This window comes from Strix uralensis, chromosome 5 (assembly GCF_047716275.1).
Source record: "Strix uralensis isolate ZFMK-TIS-50842 chromosome 5, bStrUra1, whole genome shotgun sequence".
Taxonomy (NCBI): domain Eukaryota; kingdom Metazoa; phylum Chordata; class Aves; order Strigiformes; family Strigidae; genus Strix; species Strix uralensis.
Window position 1 is genome coordinate 83,603,549 of NC_133976.1, and position 12,880 is coordinate 83,616,428.

Here is a 12,880-nt window from a genome sequence, read left to right on the forward strand (position 1 = left end):
TTTTTTGCGGGACAGTATGTACTGAAATGCATTACCCTTCCATTCTTCCATTTTGGGGATGCTGAAGTGAATATTCTTTTTGGTTCACCAGTAACGTTAAGTCTAGTTTGCTTAGCCTGGCCCCAAGGGGACTCTACATTCCCATTTTACTTTTCCATCATTCTAAAAAATGATAAAACAGGAACTAGCAGTTATATAACACCATTCATCTCCTAGCACTTTCTGAACAATAGTACAATGATCTTCTATAGACAAACATCGTAAAGAAAAGGCTGTGGAAGGGAAGAATGAGCCTTTCAAAGGGGGAGAGGGCTAGGATAGGCACAAAAATGAACGGGCATGGCTGGCCTGGGACGGACATCTAAAATGTAAGATCTCAGGGAGAGAGGGAAGGGAGGAGAGGGATATTCACCCTGTGGTCTCTTTTCTGGTCTCTTACACGGCTCTTGGTGGCTCTGCAGGCAAGGGCTCTGTGTCAGCATCTGTGACCCATCTTGGGATCACTGAACACAGAGGGAGAGTTAATGCTGCTTTGAGCAGCACGAACAAATCCCTCTTTTGTGTGCTCTTTTTATTTGGGCTCTGTAAGGAGAAAATGGCACTTCTGCTGTCTCTTCCCTGGCCTCTTGTGCTGCGAACACAGCCGTTCTGGTGGTGGTGGTGATGGGGGCTGTGGATTCACAGCGCACTCAGCACTGCTCTGGAGTAGCTTCCGTTCTCCACACGCTGCCGTTCACCTCTCATTAGGTAACAAGCAAATATCAGTGCACTTTCAGTCTCACAGAAGATACATAGGTACGCAAAAAGCTTTACTCTTCTGAAAAGTTAACAGTGAAGCTAGTTCCGAGGTAAAACAGGGAGACCATTTAGCAGCACGCAGCAACGCCACTTAGCCATGGTGAGGAATGTGGCTACCTAGCTGAGATTTGTTCAGGTCATTTGGCAAAAATGTCATGACCAGTAGTGAAATTTGACAAGGCCCTGCAGGTAGATTGCTGCTATGAATAGGGAATAATGAAAGGAGGGCTTTAAAGACCTAATCAAGACTTTGGCCTTGCTAATTGGGCAGTGATGGGATCATTATGTTGTATGGCAGTCAGTGTGCTGGAGAGACCTCGCTAATAATGAGGTTGATCCTGTTCAGGACAGAAGGGCTGGAAGGAAACTGTGAGATAAAGCTTTAACAGCACCTGCCTGCCTTTGGTGCTGCTTTAGCCTGTCATTGCATGACCACCAGTTTCATTAACCTCCCTCTGTAGGCTAACTTAGCTACGAATGTTTAAAAAATTAAATAGAAAAGGTCTTTATAATAATATAGACTATAAACCATCAAAATCGTTGTTTCAAAATCATTCTGCCAAGGCTTACGTTATATTCAGCACCACAAAAATTTTTAGAACGTGCCATTTACTGTGTTTGTAGCTTTTGCAAGGTTTCGTTTTTGGTTGTTTTTTTGTTTTTTTTTTGGTTTTTTTTTTTTCCACTTTCTTGCTGTATGCATTAACTGCTCCTCAGTTCTCCTTGTTAGCTTGTTAAATTTCTTGGCTTAATTTGGGACCTAAGGGTGCTGGCACTCTTCAGTGAACCTGAGTCATGCTGTCAGACATCAGTGTGTCAACTCATAATAGGAACGAACACAGAAATTCTCCAGTAACTACTGTGGGTCCACTGGCCAGAACATCCCCTATATTTGTGTGATGAAATATTGCGACAAATCTGGGTGTTGTATCATTAAAATAATACGAAATAAGAAGTTTTATCTCAATTGGAATAGGAAAAAAGTAAAGCTTATATGACTACAGAATTAATAGGAATTAGAAATTTCCAAGATAAATAACTTGTTTAAAGAAAAAGAACAGCATTCATACACGATTAGTGTAGATATATTGCAGTGCTTTCTCACTTCTGTAATCTAGTAATGTAGTGTCCTTATTTGGTATTTTTTGATTCCCAGGTATCTATACTGTGTTTTTACCACGCCTGAAAAAGTCACAACCAGAGACAGACCCAGAGCTGTTGTGACCCAGTGCCTTGAAGATGGCTTGTTTACCCAGAAGCATTTTTTTTTATTTTTTCAATAATACCAATTGATGCAATAAAAGCTCATTTCTCTCTTCATAAGTACTGCAAGTAAGCATGTTTGTATAGTTAGCATAGGTTGGCTGAAGTCTGCACTCTAAAATCCCACTCCAGAACTCAATGAACAGGTAGTCCAATTTAGGACTAGCTTTGCATCACCGGCGTTGGAGCTTTCTTTAAGAACTTTCTGCTAGGGACAGATACCTGAATTTTGTTCCCGTTGATGCCTGGGTGAATCCAAAATAGGGCTGTTAAAATCCAGTGGCTCTGACTGCAATCTTGTTTCCATTGCTCTAAAGGAGATGCAACATCCTTTGTTTTCAGTGAATTTGTCCGTATTTGACTTGATGTGACATGAAAATGAGGTTACCCTTTCCAATGGAACAATGTTACTTTGAATTGTCAGCAAATCGACCCGATTTCTAGAAATTACCCGATCCAATAGTGAAATTAATAACTTTTCTAGCTGGCAACAAAGTGTTTCCATTAGAGCATGGGCTTCCCAGCACACATAGTCTATGCGATTGCTGCAGCATTAATAATTTTCCAGACAGAATTTAGAATTTACCAAATCTGCAGACTCTCTTCTGTATTAGTAATTCACTTGTGTTCACTGTCATCAGGAGGATGTTTCCAAAGAAATCAGTGTAGCATGTCACACTTGTCTAACATGCAGAAGACAAAAAAGAAGGATCTATCTCATTTCTGTGTTTCAGCTACAGTGTGCCATGGAGACTGTCATTTGTGATCTTGTGGGAAACAGCTTTTAAGCAACCAGGGATAACTGCATTTTTTTTAAAACATTCTGTCTTGGTTTTCTCTGTAGTTTATGTTACCCATTGCAGTCCTTCTCACATGAGTAATGATAGACTCAGGGTTCCCCAGTTGTCACTGATATTATCTGAGAAGATGCAGATCCAAGATGAAGAGTTGCTTCTGAAAATAGAGGTGGAATGCATTTTTGCCTTCTCTTCCAACTCCAGTTGTTTTGTTCTTGGAATATCCTGGCTCATACCCTTTGGATTAATACCTCACTGCTCACTTCCTCCCTTCACTTTTATCGCACAGGATATTTGATGGTGATAGCAGTCATTACTGCAAAGCAGTAAGTGGCAGAGCTGTCCTGCTGCTGTATGCAGTAGATGTGATTAGTGCTGGGCATTCTACAGCTGCCTCCCTTCCATTTCTGATGGATGTATTGCAAGATGTGTTTGTGTTAAGGTTGACATAGGAAAGCATGGTGCTAGAGAAGCCACCTTGGCTGGAAATCCGTAATAATTCCTCTCAGGACAGTGGTAATTCTACCTTTCAGCAGTTTTCTGACAAAGCCAGTTTGGAGATAAATGTTGTTGAAATACACGGTCTCTTCTGTCAGATCACATCTCCAACCCAGGCCAGGCAGTGGTGGTTTCCATGTGGTTTGTTTTCTGTAGGTGAGGCGTACAGTGCAACCTTGCAGCTCTTCCCATGAGAATACACTTGTGTAATAAATACTCATATTCAGGGTTGCAGTTTGTGTGGAGATACTGGAGGAAAAGGTGCAGTTTAAATATACTAGATTGGTAGCACAGCTGTCTAAGGGTCTAAGGTGTGTACAGGGAGCAGAGGGTGGTAACGTGAAAATTCCTCCTGGCACTTAGTAATCCCCCCAGAGAATCTCACAAACCCATACCAGGGGTTGCTTTGCTCCCTCCAGAGTTATCAGGGACTAGTTAGATTCTACCATACTTAATTCTCTCAAGCAAGTTGAACAAATTTAAAACCTCTTCCACCTCTTCTTCCTCTCCTTTCTCCCTAATTGTAAGTAGAAATGCATGCGATTGGGGGGGTGCACTGAAAATTGTTTGAATTATTTAAGCAGTGTAGCCTTGTAATTTTTTTCTGTTTAAAATTATTTGTAAATCTGAGGGGGTGTGATCGAGGGAAGACTTTAACGTGAATTTGCAAAGCAAATTTTATTAGTTCCTTAGTTCAGAAAACACTATAATTTTCAAGGCAGTGCTGCATAAGAGGCTAATTGAAAGAAAGGTTAATGTAAAAATACATGTTATTATTTTATTATTATGCAATTAATTCTTGGAATGTTTTAATTAGGAAATACAATATTTAATGTGCTGAGAAATTCTGGCCATGCAAGAGAATGATGCAAAGGAACGGTCAGTCTGGAGGGTGACAAAAGATTGTTCTGGGAAGGAATAGCCTCTAGCTAAAGCTTAGCCACTGTGCTTTGAAAGAGACAACATTCCTCAAGCCAAATAAGAAGCAAGGGGAAGAGCAGGAGTCTATAGCTGAGATATCAGGGCATTTGCCTAAGAAAGGGATGTTTCTGGATTTCAGCTCCCAGAGCTCCCAGAGTTGTTTCTGGATTTCAGCTACTGGGAAAAATACGTACACAGTATCTCTCAGGGTTGGGTTTTATAAGTCTGCTCAGTGCTTTGAAAGAAAGGCTACAGATACCTGTCTTTAGGAGAGTGTGCTAAAGTGTGGATCCAAAGCAGACACTGGCATCTTTCTGCAGGCCTGGTGGAGTAAGTCTCAGTAAATGGCAAAATTTCAGTCAGATTCTCATCGCTCACTTGTGTCACAGGGTATCTCTAAATGACCCGTTCCTTGGGTTAAGATGCTAATTTATAGTGGCTCTGATGCCAGTGTGTTGAATATTTACAGATGCCCCAAACCTCCTTGTGGGCAAAAACTCTGTAACCAAGGCATTTCACTCTGGATTTCTCTGGAGCTGAGCACAGCATGGATTCTTCAGCGGCCCTATCTATCTATGGGACTCCCGAAGCACAGAGGAGCACCAACAGGTATACACAGCTTGCTCACATATAGTGGTTGCAACAGGTAAACTATTGCAGTAATGATAAATATGGAAAAAAATATTTATCATTACAAGCTAATTAATTTTCTAACTTGGTCTGATAGTTTTGCTCTGATAGCAGAATTCACTTGACTACATAAGAGTGTTCACAAGCTCGTCCTAGTTGGGTTTTGGAGGATTTATTTTTTTCTTCAAATTTTAGCTGTCTTCTTCACATTTTGAATTGAAACCATCTTAAGCAGGTGCTGGAAGAATAACAGGGGATGTAAGAAGGATCTCAGTGATGCATACTGCTAACGGAGCAGAGGCTGAGGAGCACAGCATTTTGGAGCATGAGAGCGAAACCTCTCTGGAAGGCTTGGAAACACTCTGCATTTCAAAATGGAATTTGCACTGCTTCTTGCTAGTGGAAAATGGGGTAGGTTCAGTTCTTAATAAGGAAGCTGGATATTCCACTAAGGAGGAGATATGAATTCTCATAGACATCCTGACTGCATCTATATTAGAAAATGAAATGTGCCCAGGACCATTCTCTGGCACTGAGGCCAATTGGCATGAACAGCCTGTGTTCATACTGTTAAACTCTCCCTCTAAAACAAGGTGGCCGGAGGCAGGCAGCCTAATGGGCTCAGTTCCTGACTTGTGCTAATTCCCAGATTGTGCCTAGGAAGTATTTGGGAGAGAGCTCTCTAGTACAGATTTACAAGTGTGACCAGGAGCCTGTGACAGTATAGCTGATTGTGATTAATTGCCTGGGAACATTCCCTCAAACTGTTTAACTGACAGGTGTAGATAGTTCCACACTTAGGGCTGAGAAGTATGCCCTGCGTTGATGCTGCATGGCATCTTGCCCTCAGGCAATTTCTTGGAGTATATCAAAAGCTTTACACATTCCCCCTATTGGTACTCTCTTACCTTAAACAATAATAAGTCTCTATTCATTGAGCACAATTATTTCTGCAGAAATCTGTTCTCATCTAATTCTGCTTCCACCTGAGCTCGTGTATATGCAACTATACTAAAAGTCACCACACAAAACTCTGACTTTTCTAAGTGCAAATGGAGGAGCACAAGTGAATCTGACAGAGCAGGATACTGTTGCTTTATTTTCTGACCGATTTTCCTGTTTGCACAGCCCTAGACTAGGCTATACCTTGTGTTTCAGTCACTGCATCTTCTAATTCTGCTTAGGACCTGTGACACAGCTGAGGCCCTGATGGCCAAGTGCATCCCCCATTCTTGCTATCCAGCAGGCTGCACTAGAAAACAACCAGAAATTTTAAAAAGAAAAAAAAAAAGGAGGGGGTGGGGAGGCACTCCTAAGTGCATGAAAAGAAATTTAGGCAAGATGAAACCTGAAGAGATCTCACTGAGGCCAGCCTCCTTCCCAAAGAAATGCTCAGCCTCACCTAAATGATCTTCCGCAGATATTTGCCTGGCCTGTACCTAACATGGACGAGGCCCTTCTGTGTTTGTCGGTGGTGTTTACACTGTGGGTTAACATTTACTTCCCTTTGCATATATGCTAAAAGGATAATTTTCTCCTAAACTAACTGCAACCTGAAAGGGGAGTAACTAAAGGTCAAAACAAGTATGTACTTTATAAGCACTGTTAGCTTCCACGTGGCTTTGACTTCTCCAAATCCATTGAGATAGCCTCAGAAAAATGTGCATGCAAGTGAGGACTGGTCTGAAAGCATCACCAGGCTTCCCTTACAAAGCATTGGTATTTTGGATGTAATACTGGAGGCAAAACTATTACAAGCATGTGTAACTGTATTACTGCTTCTAGTGCTGTAGAAACCATGGATCACCATGGACCACCACTGGAATTCTCCTCTAACTTCATGGTGAATCCATAAGCCAGCAGTTGCTCTTCTGTGGTGCCCAGGGACTAGAGCATTAGTTAAATTCAGTCAGACTGAGAAGTAAGAGTGCATGTCTAGAAATAAACTTCCACTTGAAATCTTTTCTGACACTGTGATATTCCTGGATCTTGATATCTCTAACTTCAATAACATGTTAATGCTGTCAACCACCCCAAGAAGTGGGTGAGAAGCAAGTCCCTCTGAAGTGACCATTAAGGACAGGTGAACCTATCAGTGGGCTTTCATTTTTTAGTTTTTGTATACACAAGCATCCCATATGATCTTCCCCTGAACATAGTCCTTCTCCTAATGACTCAGTTTTGTCCTTTGTCTCACTCCTCTGACAGAGGTTGTCATCCTTCCGTAAGAGTGGCAGGACAAGACTTCTGAGTGCTGAAGGCCTGTTTGATGATGGCAAATGTTCTGGACAATAGAAATTGCTGGCTGAGGAATTTCTGCTGTGGAGGTGGTTTCCTCCAGCAGATGGGTGGGCAGATGACTTAGTATGGGGGTCATGTCTTAGGTGATTATAGCAAAGACCACCAGAACTTGGGGTCTAGAATGCTGAGGTCCACCACCTGAAAAGTCTAATGAAACTTTTTACGTCAGAGCAGCAGTCTTTAAGGTCTGTCTCAACAACAAGTATGGTTAAAAACTCTGTTTATCATAATTATGTATGATTCAATATTTAGAGACAGGATATATACTTAAACTGGACATGTAAAAAGCATGTAGATTTGCAAAAAAGCAGAAGTATAATTCAAGAGCCAAGCACATCTTGGAGGTAGTGAACAAAATAATCATTGGAGCCAGTAAGGGGGGCAGGCCTTTCTATTAATTTTCCCTAGAGAGAGAAGTTGTAAAGTCATTATTGCAGCATTAATGGACAGTAAAATATATATTTAAAATATTTCAGGAGCACATTCTGCTCTCTGTTCGCTCTGTAATTACGGATCAGTCCTACTGAAGTTAACTTCTGTTTCATTGCAGGAATCCTGCTCAGATAGATTCAAGGGCTGCAGTGATACCCTTTGTTTTCCTCGAGTCTTGACAGACGGAATTAAATAGAGATTTCTTTTATGGTGATAGCATGCTGACGGCATGTGCTGTGGGGAGAAGACAGTGTGGAAACAATATTGCTTATTGCCCCAACTCAGCCTGCAAAATGGCAGCATGGCATGTCTTGTTCGTCTATACGAGTTTCTCAGGCACAGCAGGTGATGCTGGGAAGGTGTGTGAAGGGTCCAAATTTGGAAGAGAAAATAATCAGGCTGATGACTGGAACAAAATGCTCAAGCCAAAATGCTTCCTCCCTGGGGAAGCTCTCCCACAGTCAGATGTAGTGTTGTTTAGCTGTCTGGTTTTAATTCCAGGACTGCAAAGCAAGCATGGCTCTTAAGGCCCTGACTGAGACTTTGTCAGCTGTTGGGTAACGACCCCAAACATACAGGAATTAGGCCTGAATAAGAATCTCACGTCACGTACCATCCACTTCTCATCTCTGAAACCCACACTATTCCCTCATCTGATTTTCTAATTGAATTGTCATGGGTGTAAAATCATGCTGTTAAAATTTCCTCCTGTTGTTTGCATAGAGTTCAGAGGCAGGAGCCAATGTAACATACTTTGAATTTGTTTTCCTTTTTAGAAGGGACTTGCATTTTGGATTTTTTTTTTTTTTTCCCGGGCTAATGTACATCTGATGTCAGGCTTCCCAGATGAGAATGGTTAGACTGGCGTTGACATTTTTAGAAATATGTGCGAATGGAAAAATATCCTGGGAGTGCTGCCAGCGGCTGATTCTGTAAAGTTTTAGTCTCTGTTGAATAGGAAACATGAGCCAGGTACCTCTACTGAAAAGAAGCCTTACTCATGAGGTGTCTCTACTCAGGTGTGTGCCGTGCATGCCTTCTCAGTTTAAGGAAAGGGCAGGAGTGAATTCCTGCAGCCTGTGACTCATTCAGGTGATATTCAATTCCCCTTTCTGACCAGATGATAAACAGCCAATTAGCATCTTTCCCAAAGGGAGGAACAACTACAGCAAAAGATCCTGGCAAAAAATGGATTTTCCAAGGTTTAACTGCGAGGATGACAAATAAAGTGGTTCAGACAAATCTGCCTGATCCGTGGCTGTTCCTTCCAGTTTGGTGCTGACGTGACTGGGACAAAACAGCGTAGAGCTGAGCTGATTTGCAATGAATCAAGCCTGCAGCTTTCCATTTCACAGCGAGATGGTAGAATCTGGAAGATGAGTGCAGCTGATTAATGGTGCTATGAATGTCAATAATTTTTATAGGCTTTGCAGTATGCTCATTTTAACTGCCTCATCAGGGCAAATGTCTCATTAACAGGTAGTAGGCTTTCACAGAGCGCAGGTCAAATGCTGCTCTCCCTTGAAGAGAAGCAGACCACCCTAAGTGAACAGGGGGTTGTACAGGGGTTAAACCAGCGTAGGACATGCTCTAAGGGTGCAATATCAGTGCTCTCTGAGAACAGATTAGCTGGGGCTATATTCAGGGCTACAGCCGACTCCCGCTGAGTTGCTGGCTCTGTTGAGTTTGGATCTCAGCAGGAGCCTGGAGCCAGGAGCTGGTGCTTTTCACTGAGGCAAAACAGCGCTCAGTGAGTGGCAGGGCCTTGCAGCTCCAGCTGAGCTCAGTGCTGAGCCCAGTCCACCGACTGGCAGCGGCTGCCTCCGTGAGACGCAGAATCCGTGCAGTTGCCCCATGGGTTGGTGCTCAACAGGAGCAGCGGCTCTCCTTGTGCTTCGGTGGGTGCATCACACGCAGCCGCCCTCTGCTCTCCCCTGATGATGGCAGGATGCTTGTCTGCAGCACGGCCTTGCACACCATCGTTCTCCCAACGCTCTCTCTCTGACGCAGTCAGCAGTCTCTTTCTCATCATCACCTCTCTTCAGTTTACCTTACGCTCACGTGTTGACAAGGCTGCATGGATGTGGCTCTGCGCTATGGAGTGGGTGTTCTGGCCATGGCAGGGCTCCCTTGGCTGGCTCGTGTTGTGGATGTCTCCCCACGTAGAGACACCGTGGCTTGGCGGTGGCCTTAGCAGGAAGTTTAGATACAGCTATTTTCACACATCATTTGCTGGTGGGATTGCTCTGTAACTTCTGCGTGAAACACCACAGAAATAGATTATATCAGCTTTACAGAAAACAGTATGTTGGACTGAACTGGATTTACTCTGATTCATTCTGGAGAAGGGTTTGGTGGTTTCCAAGGGAAACAGAGTTTTCTTAGTTATTCTTTTGTTCACTAGTAACTTTTGAGCTTCTTGGCTATTTTCAACCAAATTTGGCAAAAGGACACCAGCCTTGAAGTAAATAAATTTTTTTACAACTCCTTTAAAGGTAGCTGACTGTGTGGGGGAAACAAAGACCTGAGTTAATACTGCTTCTGTTAGGGAAAAGCTGTGGTGTTAGCTCTCCTAAATTGTTGCTCTATCAAAACAGGAAGGACCTGGTGAATGAAATACACTGTCAACCCGGGTATGTTCAGAGACGACTTCTCTGAAGCGTAGCAAATACTGGTTAGATGGGACTTATAGAATAACAGCAAGAAGCAGAGTTGTGCTTAGAAATAAGGCAAACAGTGTCTTGCATATTGAGGCAGAGTTCCTTCAGTTCTAGTAGTACTTTCATTTTTCAGACTTCTAGCTTGTTCTGAAGTCTGTTGTAACTGGGGAGGCAGGGCAAGGAGGGTTTCTTGGTTTCAGTGAGTTTGGGGTCAAGTTCATCATGGTCCATCTCATGCCATCCCGGTGTTTTACCAGTTCAAGAAACAAAACCTTGAAATTAAAGCTCGTATCCTTTTCTGCTGCATTGCAGTGGTGAGCTTGGAGGGGTAGGAGGGACAGAGGAAAGTGTTTACAAGAAGACTGGATCTTTACTATTGGACTTTAAATAGACTGGGTTTAAGAGGATTGGCTTGCACGCCCCTTAGCAGCCCTGCACAGCGGCAGTACTAGCTGCAGCTCCTCTGCTTCCCAGAGCTGAGTAATAGCTCATCCTATTTGCTTTTCTAAGCATAAGGCACTCTGCAAAGAGTTTGTTGATTCCTCCCTACTCGCTAACCAACTCTCCATACATATTATGCCCACCAGTGGCATTTACTATAGGACTTTCTGGCCTATTTGAGAATGGACAGGAAGAAAAGCAAAGTATATTACTATGCTGTGTTTAAGACTGGACCTGAAAAGCATAACTGGGCTCTAAACTTTCTCAAGATGACACAGTATTGGGGTGCAGAAGAGAGGACACATTTCCTGGTGGGGAGGCTAATACCTTAATTTTAAGGACCATGTGTTCACACTTTTTGCCCACATGTTTTACAGTCATAAACTAAAATGAAACTGTAAGGTACACCTAGCCAAAATAACTGTCAATTGACTGCTGTCTAGCAGGACAGCTGTTACATGCACTGTTCTGTGTTATCTGCAAACATGTTTATCGCTCTAATCACTAGACTTTACCCTTCTGGTCTAGCCAATGCAATCTGGTTTATTTACATTCTTATACTGTGTTCAGCACCGATTCTGTGGATGAGTCCCTTCCAACGATGCCATAAGAAATGTGGCTAATAGCCCTCATGTATTGGTTCTCAGCCTGTCCTCATGAGAGCTGTGAAGCAGTGAAGCAGCTGGCGTTTTTTAAAAGAAAATATAGATACATATGTATTAGCAGTATGTGATTTCTGAGAAGAAAGTAAATCTTGAAGTTTGTTCTTTATCCTTCAAACTTTGGCCCTATCCCAAAGGAAGTGTTATTCCCTGGTCCCTTATGGTAGGATGTTTTACTGTGCCTGCAGAAGAAATTCCCTCGCTGTAACTATCTACTTGGAGATCTTAGTTGATTTTTTTTTTTAATACCTTGGGCCAAAGTTCTGTTTCCTCAGGGCTCAATTCTAGGGCCAGTTCTGTTCAATATATTTATCAATGATCTGGATGCAGGAGTTGAATTCACCATTAGCAGGTTTGCTGATGATACCAAACTGGGAGGTGCTGTTGACTCTTGAGGGACAAGATGCCTTGCAGAGGAATCTGGATAGATTGTAGCATTAATAGGATGAAATTTAACAAGTCAAAATGCCAGATTCTGCACCTGGGATGGAGTAACGCTGGGCACAAGTATAAACTGGGAGAGAAGTGGCTGGAGAGCAGCCCTGCAGAGAGGGACCTGGGCGTGCTGACTGACAGCAGGGTCACCAGGAGCCAGCAGTGTGCCCTGGCAGCCAAGAGGGCAACTGCATCCTGGGGTGCATCCAACACAGCATGGCCAGCCGGTCAGGAGAGGTGATCACCCCGCTGTGCTCAGCGTTGGTGCGGCCTCCCCTTGAGTGCTGGGTGCAGTTCTGGGCCCCACACTTTCAGAAGGATCTGAAGGTCCTTGAATGTGTCCAGAGGAGGGCAACAAAGGTGGTGGAAGGGCTGTAAGGCATGTCCTGTGAGGAGCAGCTGAGGACTTTGGACTGTCTAGTTTGGAGAGAAAGGGCTGGAGGGTGACCTCATTGCTCTCTACAGCTTCCTGGGGAGGGGAAGTGCAGAGGGAGGTGCTGAGCTCTTCTCCCTGAGATCCAGTGCCAGGACACATGGGAATGGTTCAAAGCTGCACTAGGGGAGGTTTAGACTGGACATTAGGAAGCATTCCTTTACTGAGAGGGTAGCCAAACACTAAAACAGTCTTCCTAAAGAGCTGGTCGATGCCCCAAGATTATCAGTGTTTAAGAGGCATTAGGCCAATGCCTTTAACAACATGCTTTAACTTTTGGTCAGCCCTGAAGCATCAGGCAGTTGGACTAGATGATCATTGTAGGTCCTTTCCAACTGCAAATGCTCTATTTTCTCTTTTTCTATTCTATTTTCTAAAGTTATGGATCACCCTGGAGGGGAGGCAGTTAAACTTGATTGGTTCACATACAGACAGGTCTGTGGGGGGATTAGAAGGCATTTGATCTGATGACATTGTTAAGAAAGACTGCAGCATTTTGTGATCAGTATAGTGATGGATTTCTTGTGAAATCTGTTCAAAAACACTGGGAGATGCTCACCATATTGGACACTGGCAGTATTTCGAACTTTATACCACACAAAATACACA

The 12,880-nt window shown here is 43.2% G+C and overlaps 1 protein-coding gene across 3 annotated transcripts in view; it reads left to right on the forward strand.

Moving 5' to 3' along the window:
- Positions 1 to 12,880, forward strand: part of LOC141944828 (potassium voltage-gated channel subfamily A member 1-like) — a 31,566-nt gene that overhangs the window by 6,124 nt on the left and 12,562 nt on the right. The window contains exons 2-3 of one of the 3 annotated variants that reach the window (XM_074872041.1): positions 4,747 to 4,886; positions 5,143 to 5,216. The exons of the other annotated variants lie outside the window; for them this stretch is intronic. The gene's annotated coding sequence lies outside the window, so the exon portion shown is untranslated. Of the gene's footprint in view, positions 1 to 4,746; positions 4,887 to 5,142; positions 5,217 to 12,880 lie in introns of those variants that run through there. 3 annotated transcript variants of the gene reach the window in all.